Consider the following 14,570-nt stretch of genomic DNA (forward strand, 5'->3'; position numbering starts at 1 on the left):
AGGAAGGAAGGAAGGAAGGAAGGAAGGAAGGAAGGAAGGAAGGAAGGAAGGAAGGAAGGAAGGAAAAAATGGAAAAGAAAAAAATGCAAGAAAAATGATTTATTTTTGATAGTAGCATTTTTAATTTAAAACAAAGGAAATTTGAAGATTTTACCTGTTTTCAGTGAGACTGTTTCTGTACCTGTGTGCTGTCAAACACAATGTCTGAAAACTGAAGATTTTCTATGTTGTAAAGTGGCAACGGTGTGTTCTCACATAAGTAAGACTGCCTATAGTTTGACACCAGAATAATATCTTTCCTGTTGCATGACAGAAGAAAGGCTGCAGACTCTTTGCTCCGTAAGAACATGTACTGCTGACCTTATCCAGAACCTTGCAAACAGCTTTGGCAAGATTAAGACAGGAGCTCAGGAAAAGAATAATGATTCCCTTCCCAACAGGAAATTTAGTTCAGAGGTAATGGAGCTCTACAACGCTTACATGAGATTGCTCATCTCAAGTTATTAAATAGCTTGCAGAAAATTCCCCTTTCCTGAAAAAAAATCTTTCTAAATTACAGTAAAAACTGCATAGCATGAGACTCAGTTTCAGTTATTATTAATTAGGTGTGGAAAAAATGAGCTTTCTGAAAATATATTATTCATTAGAAAAGAAATTCAGCAAAAACTAATTCAGAAAGACCGTGTTATTAACAATTCTTGAGGTACTTGAGTCTGTAAAGTAGTCATTTCCACATAGACTTTTCTGATTTTCTTCTCACACTCCCTGATCACTATTTGGTTTTAATATCTTTAAAACTTTCAGCTCTATGTAACTAGGAAGAGACTGTTCAGGCATACTTCCCATCAATACATAAATTACAGTGGGACATAATTGTCTGCTTTATGTTAATATAGTTTCCATTAAGATGGAGTAGCATCTGACTTGTTGGGAACTGTCAAGGGAAACAAAAAATGTTTTTTTTTGAGCCTTTCCCAGAGAAAAGGAAAGTGAATTTATCTGACTGAGGTGGTTGCTGAGCATTCCAAACTTTCAACTGCTGTGTAGAAAGATGCTGATCTTTTTGCTAACGGCAGGAAAAGGCTAGAATCTTCCTTCTAGTTCTAAAATAAAAGAGACTGATCTCCAACATTTCAGAAAAGTTTAAAGTTTTCCCATCTTGAATGAAAAGAATAACTCAAACTTCAGAGACATCTGAGACTTAAGATGCTGTAGTTCCACTCTTCAACATTTTTTACCAGCTGTCTAGGGCAGTCCAACTTTGTAGGCTGGCTTTTATAGCAGCCACTTTGAAGCATTTAAGTCCTCAGTGTATTGTGGAGGCAATACTTCTGAGCCCTTAGACCAAAATTCCACCAGTGATGTGATTATTCATCAGTTTCACAACTATTTTAAAAGGCCTTTTAACAGCAAGAAAAATATTGAGTGCCAGCTTATCTTTCACTCACCTTTATCTTAACATGTGTAGAACATGAGGAATGTCTTCCAGTCATCAAAAGATCTAAAAACTACTTTTTGTACTGGCAGCAAAAACTTTCTTTGGGGGATTTAAAACTTGGTATCCAAAGTGCTAATTAAGACTGATTCACACCCTCAGTTCTTCTTTTAGGAGTCATCTCAAATTGCTAACATGAGGCTGAGGAGTCAATTGGGTGACAAAGTATCTAAATATCAACCTTAACTACTTAAAATATTGTTATTCCTTAATTTATTGTGTGGTTGCGGATCTCAATGTATGTTTCACTTCAGATATACACAAACACATATTTGGCTCCCAAACACTGCAATATTAGGTGCTAATAGACACATACAACAAGCATTTTATTTTTCCATGATCATATTGTTGCTGGAATAAAAGCTAGAAGCTTAAACTCAAACTAAAATTTGAATTAAATTTTGCAGTGTAAAAAAATAGGCCTACTTTTACCTACATACTTCAGATGATAAAATAACATACAAAACCATGTATGATGGCAGACTGTGCTTACTAAAGCAGGCATTTAGGTATTTATTTCTAGATCCCTAGACCTCTGATACAACAAGGCCTAGCTAATTTTCTTTGATACACGTCTGCAGAAACACAGTTTTCTTCAGCTTCCATCTTTATAGAATATCCTGAATTGGAAGGGACCCAGAAGGATCATAGAATCATAGAACTGCTCGGGTTGGAAAGGACCTTCAAGATCATCAAGTCCAACCACAGCCTAACCATACTGCTCTAACAACCCACCGCTAAATCATGACCCTGAGCACCACATCCAAATGGTTTTTAAACACATGCAGAATGGTGACTCAACCACCACCCTGGGGAGCCTGTTCTAGTGCTTAACAACCCTTTCTGGAAAGAAGTTTTTCCTGATATCCAACCTAAACCTCCCCTGGCGCAACTTGAGGCCATTTGCCCTTGTCCTGTCACCTGTCACCACTGAGAAGAGACCAACTCAGCTCTCGCTGCAATCACCTTTCAGGTATTTGAAGAGAGCAATAAGGTCTCCCCTCAGTCTCCTCTTCCCCAGACTAAACAGCCCCAGTGCCTTTAGTTGCTCCTTGGAGGGCATGTTCTCCAAGCCCTTGTTGCCCTTCTTTGGACCTGCTCCAGCACCTCAATGTCCTTTCTGTACAGGGGTGCCCAAAACTGAACACAGTACTCAAGGTGAGGCCTCACGAATGCCGAGTACAGGGGCAGGACTACTTCCCTAGTCCTGCTCACTACACCATTCCTGATACAAGCCAGGATGCCATTGGCCTTCTTGGCCACCTGGGCACCTGTCAGGCAGCTTTCCAGCCACTCCTCCCCAAGCCTGTAGGGTTGCCTGGGGTTGTTGTGACCAAAGTGCAGGACCCGACACTTGGCCCTATTGAAATTCATACAGTTTACCTTGGCCCATTGATGAAGTCTATCCAGGTCCCTCTGTAGTGCCTTTCTACCCTCTGGCAGATCAACGCACCCTCCCAACTTGGTGTCATCTGCAAACTTACTGAGGGTGCACTCAATCCCCTCATCAAGATCATTGATAAAGATGTTGAATAGAAGAGGCCCCAGCACCGAACCCTGGGGGACACCACTCGTGACTGGCCGCCAACTGGATTTAACTCTGCTGACCACAACTCTCTGGGCCCGGCCATCCAGCCAGTCTTTCACGCAGCAGGCCGTATGCCCATCCAAAACACAGGCAGCCAGCTTCTCCACAAGGGTGTTGTGAGAGACAGTGTCAAAAGCCTTACTGAAGTCCAGGTAGACCACATCAACAGCCTTACCTTGATCCCCTAAGCAAGTCACCTTGTCATAGAACGAAATCAGGTTTGTCAAGTAGGATCTACCATTCATAAACAACAACATCCGCCAACTCCCTCAGCACTCTAGGGTGCAATCCATCTGGCCCCAAGGACTTGTGAGTGTCCAGCTTGCAGAGCAGGTCCAAAACCATCTCATTGTGGATTGTGCATGGCCTATTCTGTTCCCCATCTCCATCTGCCAGCTCAAGGGGCTGTGTGCCCAGGGCATAACAAGTCTTACTATTAAAGACTGAGGCGAAGAAGGCATTAAGTACCTCAGCCTTATCCTGATCCTTGGTCACTGTGTTGCCTTCAGCATCCATCAAGGGATGGAGATTCTCCCTAGCTCTCCTCATACTGTTGATGTATTTATAGAAACATTGCTGTTCTTCACCTTAGTGGCCAAGTTCAGTTCTAGCCGGGCTTTGGCTTTTTTAATTTTCTCCCTGCACAGCTTCACTAGGTATTTGTAATCATCATAAGTTGCTTGCCCCCTCTTCCAAAGACCTTAAACTTTCCTTTTGTTCCTAAGTTCCAGTTTAAGGTCTCTGTTTAGCCAGACTGGTCTTCTACCCCGACGGCTCATCTTACGATCATCAAATCAAACTCCGGGATCCACACTGGGCTACTTAAAAATTAAACTACACACTTTGGGACATTGTCCAAATGCTTCTTGAACTCTGACAGGCTTGGTGCCCTAATTGACAAAATAAGCATTTTGATTTGCACAGTTATTGTAAGCTTAGAGCAAAGTGTCCTTCTCCAAATTCCCTTATGCGTCCCAACACTATATTTTAACAGAAAGTTAATTTTACTCTCTAAATAAAGAAAAGCAAAAGCAAGAGAGAATGCTATTTCAAATGATACTTCAGAAGCTGTGTATGACTCAAATAAAATGAGTTTAAATGCACAAATGCAATGACATGATATGATATGTCTATTCTCACATAGAGAGGAATAACATCCAAGAAAGCAATGATTCTAAAAGGATATAGATCATAGCAAGTGAAATAAAGAGAACTTGAATCTCTCTTCTGGTAGAAGCTGATATCAGATGTAATTAATGAAAAACAATAGCAAAGAAATTTTATCTCTCTTCATGAGGAAACTGATAATGGATAATGTGTACATTCTGATAAGTGTGAGTTTTGTTTCTAAAGAAAATGGAAAACTTAAATGAGAATATGAAGCAAAAATTGTTGAAGTTATTGCAGTTAGTCCTGTCCAACTGTCTTGTCTAAAAAAGTCTAAATATTTGTCTTTTTTCCCTTCTTGGTCATGGAATATTTCCATATATATGCAAGTATTCTAAGGGAGAAGTTTTGGTACTAGTGATAGTCTGATTACAATTAGTTCTTCTTTTAATTAAAGGGTTTTCTTTTTTTCCTAGTTTTGAGAGCCTCATCTCTGTGATCGTTCTAAGTATCTGAACTTTGACTTAAAGTCCTTACTAGTGAAAGGAACACTGAGTTATGAATCCAGTATCTGTTATGGAAGTCTTCATAAGCCCAAACGATAACTGTTAAAGTTTCTCCTAAACACTGTAGTACATGCGCTCTATGTTTTTGTAAGATGGCTCATCAAGCTTTCAAAGAAGATACTATGTGAAGAAAATTCAAGCATAGATTTGCTTGAAAAAAAGTCATGGCATATTTTATTCTTTAGGGACAAAGTAGTTGAAAGCCCAGTGACTTATAATACAAAAATAAAAATGAGTATGAAACTTTTATGAACTTTAAAAAAAAATCCACATATAAAGAAACAAATGTATAAATAATGCTGGCAAAAGAAAGAAGATATATTCATTCTATTTTGATCAGATTTTAGGATCTGCAGTGAAGTTTAATGAGATACTTCCTGCATGGTATCTGCATAAATTAAATCTGTCGCTCCATATTCTCTCTTAGAAAATCATTTCTTCCTAGATTTATTAATTATGAAAATTATTATACAGCATAGTAGGCTAGATGCCAGTAAGTACTCATTTTGAAAAAGAAAACAATTTAGTATTAGCTAGAGTAATATGAAAAAGTTCCGTGCAATTAACTTTTTGTATCTATGTAAGTTGAGAACTCATTTCAAAATTTGTTTAAGAAAAAATTCCATGAATCAAACAGGCCTTGGAGTAATGTGAAATATCCAAGTGTCTAACAAAATGCTGTCAGACTATAATGTATAATGCATCTATCAGCTAATGTTCTAATATAACTAAAAGTAAGTGCTGACTATGTTATCAAAAATTCATTTTATTTCATTTCACATTTGCTGACATTTAAAGTGCGTGTACACAGTAATTGATTTCTTTTGAGTTTCTAAACAATTTTAAATAAAATTAGTGTAAATTGATTCTGTCTTGGTTTTCTGTCATGTCAATTTAAATTCAGTAATTGAGCAAAATTCTTAAAAATGAACAGATACTTCAAGGAAAAATTAAATATTTATCTCTAGAAGTGTTAAGGCAGCTTAAAAAAGTGGTCCTGAAAGAATAAACTTCTGTAGTTTCAAATGCATTTATCTTATGAGAGTTCTATTCAGTGTATTTTGAAGAGTTAGTTAGTATTTCTTCTAGCGTTAGTGCCTTTCAGAATACCTGATAACACTCTCTACTCCTTAAATTCAAATTACATTGCATCATAGAAGCAATATAACATGCACTGGAAAAAAAAATGGAAAAGAAGATATCTATTGGCAGAAAAATATATTGCATATCTCGTTTCACTTGATTGACTTTCAAAATACTGTATTACTATGGACAACTTTATAAAAAGAAAAAGGAAAAAAAAAAGGAAGTTTTAAAAATCATTGTGCCAAATCTAGGACTTCAGAAAGTTTCATTGCTTCATGAAGAAAGCACATGGGAGAAGCCAGAGTTCCTTGGAATCTCACCAATTTACAGAGGCTGTAGAACTGGTTTCAGGTCGTTTTGGCTTTGGTTCTATTTTCATTTTAACCTGAGGAGAGTATTATCTTTTGTTTTCAATTAAAATAAATCAACTTTGTGATGCAATCGAAACTCAGTAGAACATACTTCCCTCATATCTGTATCATCATAATGCTTTCCACAAATACCCTTTGTCCTCTGAACATTCCCAATTCTGTTGAACACTATGAACATGCAAAAAGTAAATATGCAGCATATTATTAAACTAACAAATAGAGGAGATGGAAACAATATATTAGACACACGCAGAAAAAAAAAGTAGAACTTAGTTCTAAATAATCTTTACTTAAATTCTGAATGGTGTCAGCACATAAGCTTATATTTACCAAACTACTGTTACAACTTTTTTAAAAAGAGTGCTAGTAGATGAAGGTCTAAAATTCCAATTGCAAAAGTATTTTATTGTTTTATTGCTTGACTAAAGTACCATTTACATGTAATCAAAATACTTTTAAAATTCCTGATAAATAGCAACCTAAATTTTCAACATCCAAAGGCAAGTAGTGCTGAAGCAAATCGCTCCATCATTGGAGATATTAAAACTCTTACTATATACAGTCACAGAAAATATCTTCTAGCTGGCCTTGTTTAGATAGAAGTGTTGTAACAACCATATGAAGTTGTTCCTTCTACTCTCAATAGTTCTATGATTTCAAAAATAATCCGCATTAACTCCGGTCAATAATTTGAGTTACAACATTTTTCTTCAATGAGGAAGATATCTAATCCTATTCTAAAAATTGTAAATCTTGTTTCATTGTTGGAAATTGTAAGAAATAAAAGAACAGAAAAATAAATGTGGGATGAAAGGTTTTCCAAATGATGTAGTCCTGATAAAAATCACAAATATTAATAAAAGATTTGCATTTCACAGTATATTCAAGATGCAAATGGTCTATAATTTAGCATTAAAATGTCTGACTATATTTTGAATGTGTTTTCTATATGCTCACTGTATTTTATGGTTTTGAAGGAGCAACTCAATTTTTCCAAAGATAAATCTTCAATTTTAATTGAAAATTCATTATAAACTAAGAAAAATAATTTTCTAGGTTCCATTAATGCATATAAATAACATAAAAATTAAAGAATATTCAGTGAAGATCAGCACTGAGTTTTAACTTCTAGAGAGCTATACTAATGGTGCATATAAAGGTCTTTATTTTTAAAAAACACTTTAGAAATATTAACCAACCAGTGAAAAGGAGTAATTAAGAAAGCAACTCAGTGGGACATTTTTTCTGAAGGAAAGTAGAAAATTATTGAATTCCATATAAAATATAATAATTATTTTTATTATAGTAATAACAGTTTCTCAATTGTATCTGTAATGAGCATGAAAGACCAGAAAACAAAAAAAGCAAACAAATAAACAAACAAATCTGTACTTTCCAATAATGTAAATTCTTATCACTATATTTCAGTTCCAAAGTGCCTCAGTCTCTTTCTGCTTCAGAATAGCTACGATTATGTTCATAACAGCTTAAAAACTTTTTTTAGTATAGTTTCTATTTTATTTCTTGGTCTGACTTAAGTTCTCATTAAATATTATTGACCTGCTTTAGCTCTTAGTTATGACATTACAAACACAATATAGATAAGAAATCCATTTGTTAAGGATGAGAGATTCTACTAATTGGAAAGAAATATTCCAAAGAACAATGTTTTGTTGACATGAGTTTAATACTAGGTTTATCTGATACAGTAAAAAAGACCCCCCGAAATATAAAAGCTTCCAAACTGTATGTTTCACCAAAAAAATATGGTTTAATTCAACTGAAGTCTACGGAATTCCATTTTTTATTTCAAGAAAAATACAGTTATCTTTAGCACATTGGATATAATTTGATATAATCAAAAGTATAAATACTGTTACACTGTAAAATGTTTGATTTTGCTATCATGCATAGTTTGTTTAGCCTACAGACCATTCACTGCATTCTTAAAATCTGCTGTTACATCTACAACCAAGTGGAATAGGTCAAATAGAAGAAATAGATAAATTGATCTTTGCTTGGTCAGTTACTTCTTGTTCTTTGGCCTAGAGCTATCCAACGAACTGTAAAACAGTACAGATCTGAAGTTAAATTGTATGAGCTGTAGTCTTTTCTTGAAACTGAAAGCGAATACTGAGGTTAGAAAATTGAATGATTGTACATTTAAGTCTGTGTGTGAAAGGATAAAAGCAAAGAGTATGACAGAGAAAGCGTGAAAATTAGAAGAGTTAGCATAGAAGGAACCCAAGAATTATAGAGTTTCATATTTAAGGAGGCAGCAGCAATGCTAGCTTAAATTATTGCATCATCTTTCTTACTGTCACTAATTCTTTGTATTGCTCACTGTATCCACACCATAGCTGTAGTGAAGGAGAGGAAGGGAAAGGCATTAAATGATTCAAACAAGTCAGATTGTTCATGTTTTATGAAATAAAAAGTACAACTTCATTTTTCAAAATGACTGCCTGAGAAAAGAGGCAACTTTTCTCAAACTGTCTCCTGTTGACTGTTTTGCAATGTGTTTCAATTGATTTTTCCTCATACAGTGTTCATTTAACCTATTGCAGTGTGACAATTTCTGTGGAACTGAGATTCGGTAATACAAGCTTTTAACTTTCTAACAGTATGTAAAAGTCTTGTGATTTTAGATTTCAAATAATTTAATATGTGAAATGACTAAGTCTTTGATGGTTCAGCTACAATTTTTTGCAGTTTAGCTCTGTTTCTTTTCAAGCCTGCCTTCTTAGACAGAAATAAACTACAAATATAAAATGTTGGAATTTTTTTTTTTTTTAAAATTGTTTTCAAAATTTTTTATCCCATAAACAATAAATTAAGAATTCATGCTATTCCACGTACTTATCTTATTCTAGGAATGGAAACAAAAAACAACAGGCCTTCAAGGGATGCTCTAAAAGTCATGCCTCCTATTTGATTCTGTTGGCCCACAACTTCAGAGATGAATATTGGTGGTATGGTAGCAGAGGCTGAACCTTCCCAGCAATACTCCATTACATGCTGTTGCCATGTGAGAGATGGCAGCAGGGGGGCAATCCGGCAGAATAGCATCAGACATGGAAGTACATACGAAATAAATGTGTGCCACTGAATTACTTTATGTGGAAAAAAATGGCATTCATTGACATTCATCAACACTTGCTGAATGTTTTTGGAGACCAGCCAGTGGTTGTGAGGACAGTGAAAGCTGGATTGCACAGGCAACATTTTCTTAGCAATGAAGCTATCTTAGCAGCTACAAAATAGTGGATCACCTCCAATTATGTAGATAAGAGCAGAGTATGCAGGCTCTTGTTCATCAGTGGTGAAAATGCATAGCTAGTGGTGGTGACTACACTGAAAAAGAATGTTTTGTAGCTGAGAATTTGCTCTATCAAAGAGCATCATTGTGTTATTTGTATCTGTTGTAGTTTCCATAGTAATAGAAAGGAGGCATTAATTTCACAGCAACCTAAGTTTTTAAGTGTCTTTTGACAGATAACCAAGTTTTTCTAAAACAAAGTAAGAAAACACAAAACATATCTCTCCATTCATAAGAACTGATTTTTAGATAGAGGTTCATTATCATCTGATATATATGTATTGTAAAACATGAAAACTTGTTCTCAGACATGTTTGGCAGAAAGTGCAAAATCTTCAGATCATTGGTGAAAATGAGAGCTGGGGCAGGGGAAGGGAAAGGATAAATTAGAAATCAGTAACTTCAACAGTGAATATAAGTATACAAGTTCAAGCTATACAGCTTCTGCACCTGGAAAGATTTTCCATTCAAGTTGTAAAGTGTGGCACTGTGAGCTGACATTCATAGCTGTTTATCAATATGCTACAGTTTTAATGCATAATAAAATTTCTGATTTAATTCACTGGAGTCATTTTGAAAACCTGTGAAAGTGATGAAATGAACACTTGCTCATCAAAATAGAGTGCAGCCTGCAGCTGCAGAAACTGACTTTCAGTACACTGCAGAATTCAAAATTGATTGCTAGTGTTATGATATATCCTAATGTTAATGGAAATAGCCTTCTGGAGTGGACTAAGGGATTTTTGCTCCATAAATTCTGACCTAGAACTTACCAAAGAACTTAATCTTTTTTTTTAAAAAAAAAAACAATTTTCCTCTCAGCTCATGCTTCACTCAATTACAAAATCTATGTCTTTTTTATTCCAAATGGGCTACAGTTATAAACAGATCACCTTTTATTCAGAGATGAAAACTTGCACTGCATAATGATCTGAGAACAGCAGTAATTTTGAGGACGAAGGAGAAACGAGTCTTTTCATGGATTAACTTCAATCATACAAAGGTGGAGCCCCCATCCTGTGGTGTCTAGGTGCATGAAGTGCCAGCTGGTATGTGGGACACGGTTCAGCACTGTGCAGAAGCCTGGAGAGGACTCACCTGAGGTCTAGCTTTGATGAAAAGTTCAATTCTATAAAATAGATATATCTGACAAAGAGCAACACAAACAACAACAACAACAGTACGACAGGAAAATAAGTGAACATGATACTGATGATACAGATGAGACTGAAAAACGCTTCATTCTGCTTCTAAATAAAAGACACATTTCAGCATAAAGTCCAAGATGAGAATCAAAAATAGTTATCCCAGACTTGTTTCTTAAGTCCCAGCTAACTAATTCTGCTAATGGTACGATGCCAGTGGCTGTATGTGATGTAGCTGCTGACATCTCACCCCCTCACAGCCCGTAAATAACAGAGACAGAGGTGGATAAGACATGGGGGGACAGAATCAATGAATTCTCTGCCATCATCTTCATGGTGAGAGGCAGCTCTGGGGCAGAGCCCTTCCAGCATGCAGGTGGCATCCATTACAGCAAAGAGGAATCAGGGCTGTAGAGTATTTGGAGATTCAGCATGGAAAGTCGGGTAGGCATTCCTGTTTGGTCCACTTGGATTGCTGCAGAAAGACAGTTTCTGAAACTGTCTCAACTCAAGACATGGCTTTCTACTGCTGCTTCAGTCCCTCAACTGCTTCACAGTCTACTCAAACTCTAGAAATAAGCTTAACTCAACAGAAATGAAAAAAATGAACTTAAGACTTCTGAGAATATGGAAATATTAAATCTTGACTAAGAATTCACGAGATATGAGAAAGCCCTTACCTTACTTTTCCTCAGCAAGAAGAAATCACCTAAGGTGTTTATTTATTTTATTTTTTTCAGTTTTCAACCAGGGTTGTGTTTTCCCGCTGAGTCTTGAAACTAGAATCAGAGAAAAGAGGCACACGAGAATGATGTCTTCTTTGGGAATAGCATGTAGTTGGTCTCACGAGGGGGATAAGGCCACAGATAAGGAGCCAGAGGGTTGTGCAGTCATTGTAAGAGAAGGATATACAGTTTCCATTCAGGTTTATTTCTACTATAAATTAAAGTCAGTTCTTCTGAAATGTCCATGCCTCCTTGATGCAATGCTCTCATCTGGAGCCTGTTTATCACAAGACATATTAGGGCAGAACATGTGCATACAAGTCTATTGAAAAATGACACAAACACATTGCTAAACTATGTTCTTCTCAGTAGCTTCTCTGCTATATTTGGTGACACATGTTCTGAAGCCTATAATTGTAAAAAGTTAGCAGCAGAATAGTAAAATAGCATGTTAAACCTAGTCTTCAAAAGTTTAGGGAACATGCAGAAGTGTTACATGGTTGTTTTGGGCTCAGAATGTTGATTTGGGTAGGTGACTGGGTAAATGTTGGATGATACATGAGCGATTTGAGCAGCTAGTAGTATACTGAATTGGTGGACTGAGTACAGAAAGCGGTTCAATTGTGTGCCTGACTAGCAGCATACTGCTCATATGTTCAAGACATCACATGAACAAATTAATGAGCAAATTGTAATTGTTTGAAAGGAATGGTTATACTGAAACCCAAATTGAGGAATACTGACCTGTTTAATATCAATGTAGATAAACACAAATCTTTTTATTCATGCGTCCAAAGCATATCTGGTTTCCCAGCAGCAGTCTGTCTGCACTGCATGGTTTTTGGTTTGGTTTTGGGGTGGGTGGTTTTGTTTTTTTGTTTGCTTGTTTGTCTTTGTATTTGTTTGTTTGTTAATTCTTGTTCAATAGTGCTGTCAAAAGATATCTAAGAGGTAAATATACTTTCCATACACAGAGTGAGGAAAAATATTACTACTCTCTTGTCCTAGTTTTACACAGCCAAGACAGCTGATCTAAACTGATCACAGAGATATCCTATACTGTATGGTGTCATGATGAGCAATAAAAGTGGGGGAGTTGGCTGGTAGTGCTGTGGAGGTTACCTTTCCTCAGGAACTGACTGAGCATTGGTAGATGGCATGTGGTGAACAATTGCATTATGAATCACTTGTTTTACATATTGTTTTCATTTTTGTTTTCTTCCCCAACCCTCCTCTTTACTTTCCTATTAAACTCATTGTATCAACCCATGAGTTTTATATTCTTTCCTGTTTCTGTCTCTCATCCCACTGTGAGGAAACTGAGTAAATGGCTGTGTGGTGCTGAGCTGCCTGTGGGTTAAACCACAGCATCTTTTTCTGGAAATAGTAATGACCACAGCTATAGTGCAGCTGTATTAAATCTCAGAATTCCCCCAGCAAAGGTAAAAAGCTTCCATATATAAATTTTATTAGGAAAATTCTCCTTGGTTTCTGTGGGAGTGAAGCACAATGCCTGGAGGAATTAGCAGCACCATAAAGAAGCATATTGCTTAACGTGTGAAGAGTAACTTGCCATACTTCTTTTAAAATGAAGAAATTTTTTTCATAATTTCCTTACGCAAGTGTAGACTACGTTCCTGAATTTAACTAAACCTCCATTATCAGTTGGTTTACAGTAGTATTACGCAGATTTTCATCCTGCTTATGCTCTGCAAGGCTCAGTCTCCTTCATTTTCATCTGAGCAAGTGACTTGACATTCATATGGAATTTCTGCTTATTGCAGAAAAGAAGCATCAAAACACCTGTTTATGAAAGGCCATTGCTAGTAGCAGAGTTCAAGCAGATCCCTAAGGTTCGTAAGCATTCAGGAAGTGCAAAGCACAAGAAAATGAATGAATTGATGGACTTTTAGAGGTATCCAATGCCTAATTATTTCAAACAATAACCCTCTCATTGGCTAATACTGGAGGAAGTTAACCAGAGCTAATTAGCATATACTTTTGCAGTCTGCTCAGTTTATTTCACTTCATCCTGTTAAGGCAGAGCATCTAGATAATAATAATGATAAGAAAAAGCCTTGTGAAAGTGCTTGCTTGGGTGAAGTGCTGCATATCATGATTGAATGCTTTTGTGTCCTCACTGCAGACATTTTTTATATACTGCCTAAGCAAACTGTGCTATCAAAGCTATCTGACACCTACCAGCCATGGGGATCTGAGTATTAAATAATATGGGCATGTGTGATGAGCAAACTTTCTTGACTGTCTCACTTGAAAGAAACAAAAATAAATCTTCAATTTTTTATGAGTTGTATCCTCTTGAATTAAATGGAAGAATGAAAGAATTTCAGGGGATACACTGGGCCAAGATCTTTCCCACACAGCATTTAGTGCACTACTTGGATGGGCAGTATTTAGGGGAAAAGAGACACTATATCTGATAGACTATACATGTACAGTTGGGGAAGAGGTAGCTAGCTTGGCTGTTGGAAAAATACGACCAATGTAAATCCTACCTGTGATTTTGTTCTCATGATGTAAACAGAAATCTTGTCTTTTGGTTATGGCTTTTTCATGAGAGAGCGAGTGTTCTGACCAGTTGTTCTGCCTGCCAGCCCTAAAAAAAAAAAAAACACTAACATTTTTCTTTCACCTGTAAACAGTACACATACAGTGACATTCAATAGTCAATAGTGAATTATTGGCTATCACTTTAGTAGGAAAAACTGAAAATAAGGTAATTATCATTCTTACCCATTTTCTTCTGGTCATATTGTACAATTTGTACTCAGCTGATTTCCTGATTTCATTTTTATTGCTGTAAATCAAAACTCTTAACATTATAGACCCACATTCATAAGGTCAGAGAAGCACACAGTGTACCTGAAGACTCCCCAGGCAGGCTGCCTCAGTGCTTTGTCTCTTCTTGGGGCAGGCACTGCATCTGAGTACCAGTTATAGATGCTCGCTGTCACCGGCACGCATCTATTTAGACCAAAAAAGACTGCAGGATTTTTGAAGGAGCTTGGTCAGCTGTAAACCTTGCCTGGCTAGACAAACACTTATCACTTCTTGACGCAGAGATTCACTGCTGATAACATTGTGTCCTTACTTGACCATTTTTATTTTCTAGTGAGAAGCGTTGATTTTTTGGTTGAAAAGATGTCT

The 14,570-nt window shown here is 36.4% G+C and overlaps 1 long non-coding RNA gene across 2 annotated transcripts; it reads right to left on the minus strand.

Annotated features, from left to right (window-relative positions):
* LOC110389975 lies at positions 7,492–14,441 on the minus strand. Of its 2 annotated transcripts, none has more exons than XR_002433479.1 (4): positions 14,286–14,441; positions 13,919–14,019; positions 11,358–11,456; positions 7,492–10,678 (listed from the first exon to the last, which is right to left on the minus strand). It is a non-coding gene; the product is annotated as an uncharacterized LOC110389975 (long non-coding RNA). The 2 variants fall into 2 exon arrangements; XR_002433480.1 differs by having other exon boundaries at positions 14,157–14,342.

The sequence above is a fragment of the Numida meleagris genome, chromosome Z (assembly GCF_002078875.1).
Source record: "Numida meleagris isolate 19003 breed g44 Domestic line chromosome Z, NumMel1.0, whole genome shotgun sequence".
NCBI lineage: Eukaryota > Metazoa > Chordata > Aves > Galliformes > Numididae > Numida > Numida meleagris.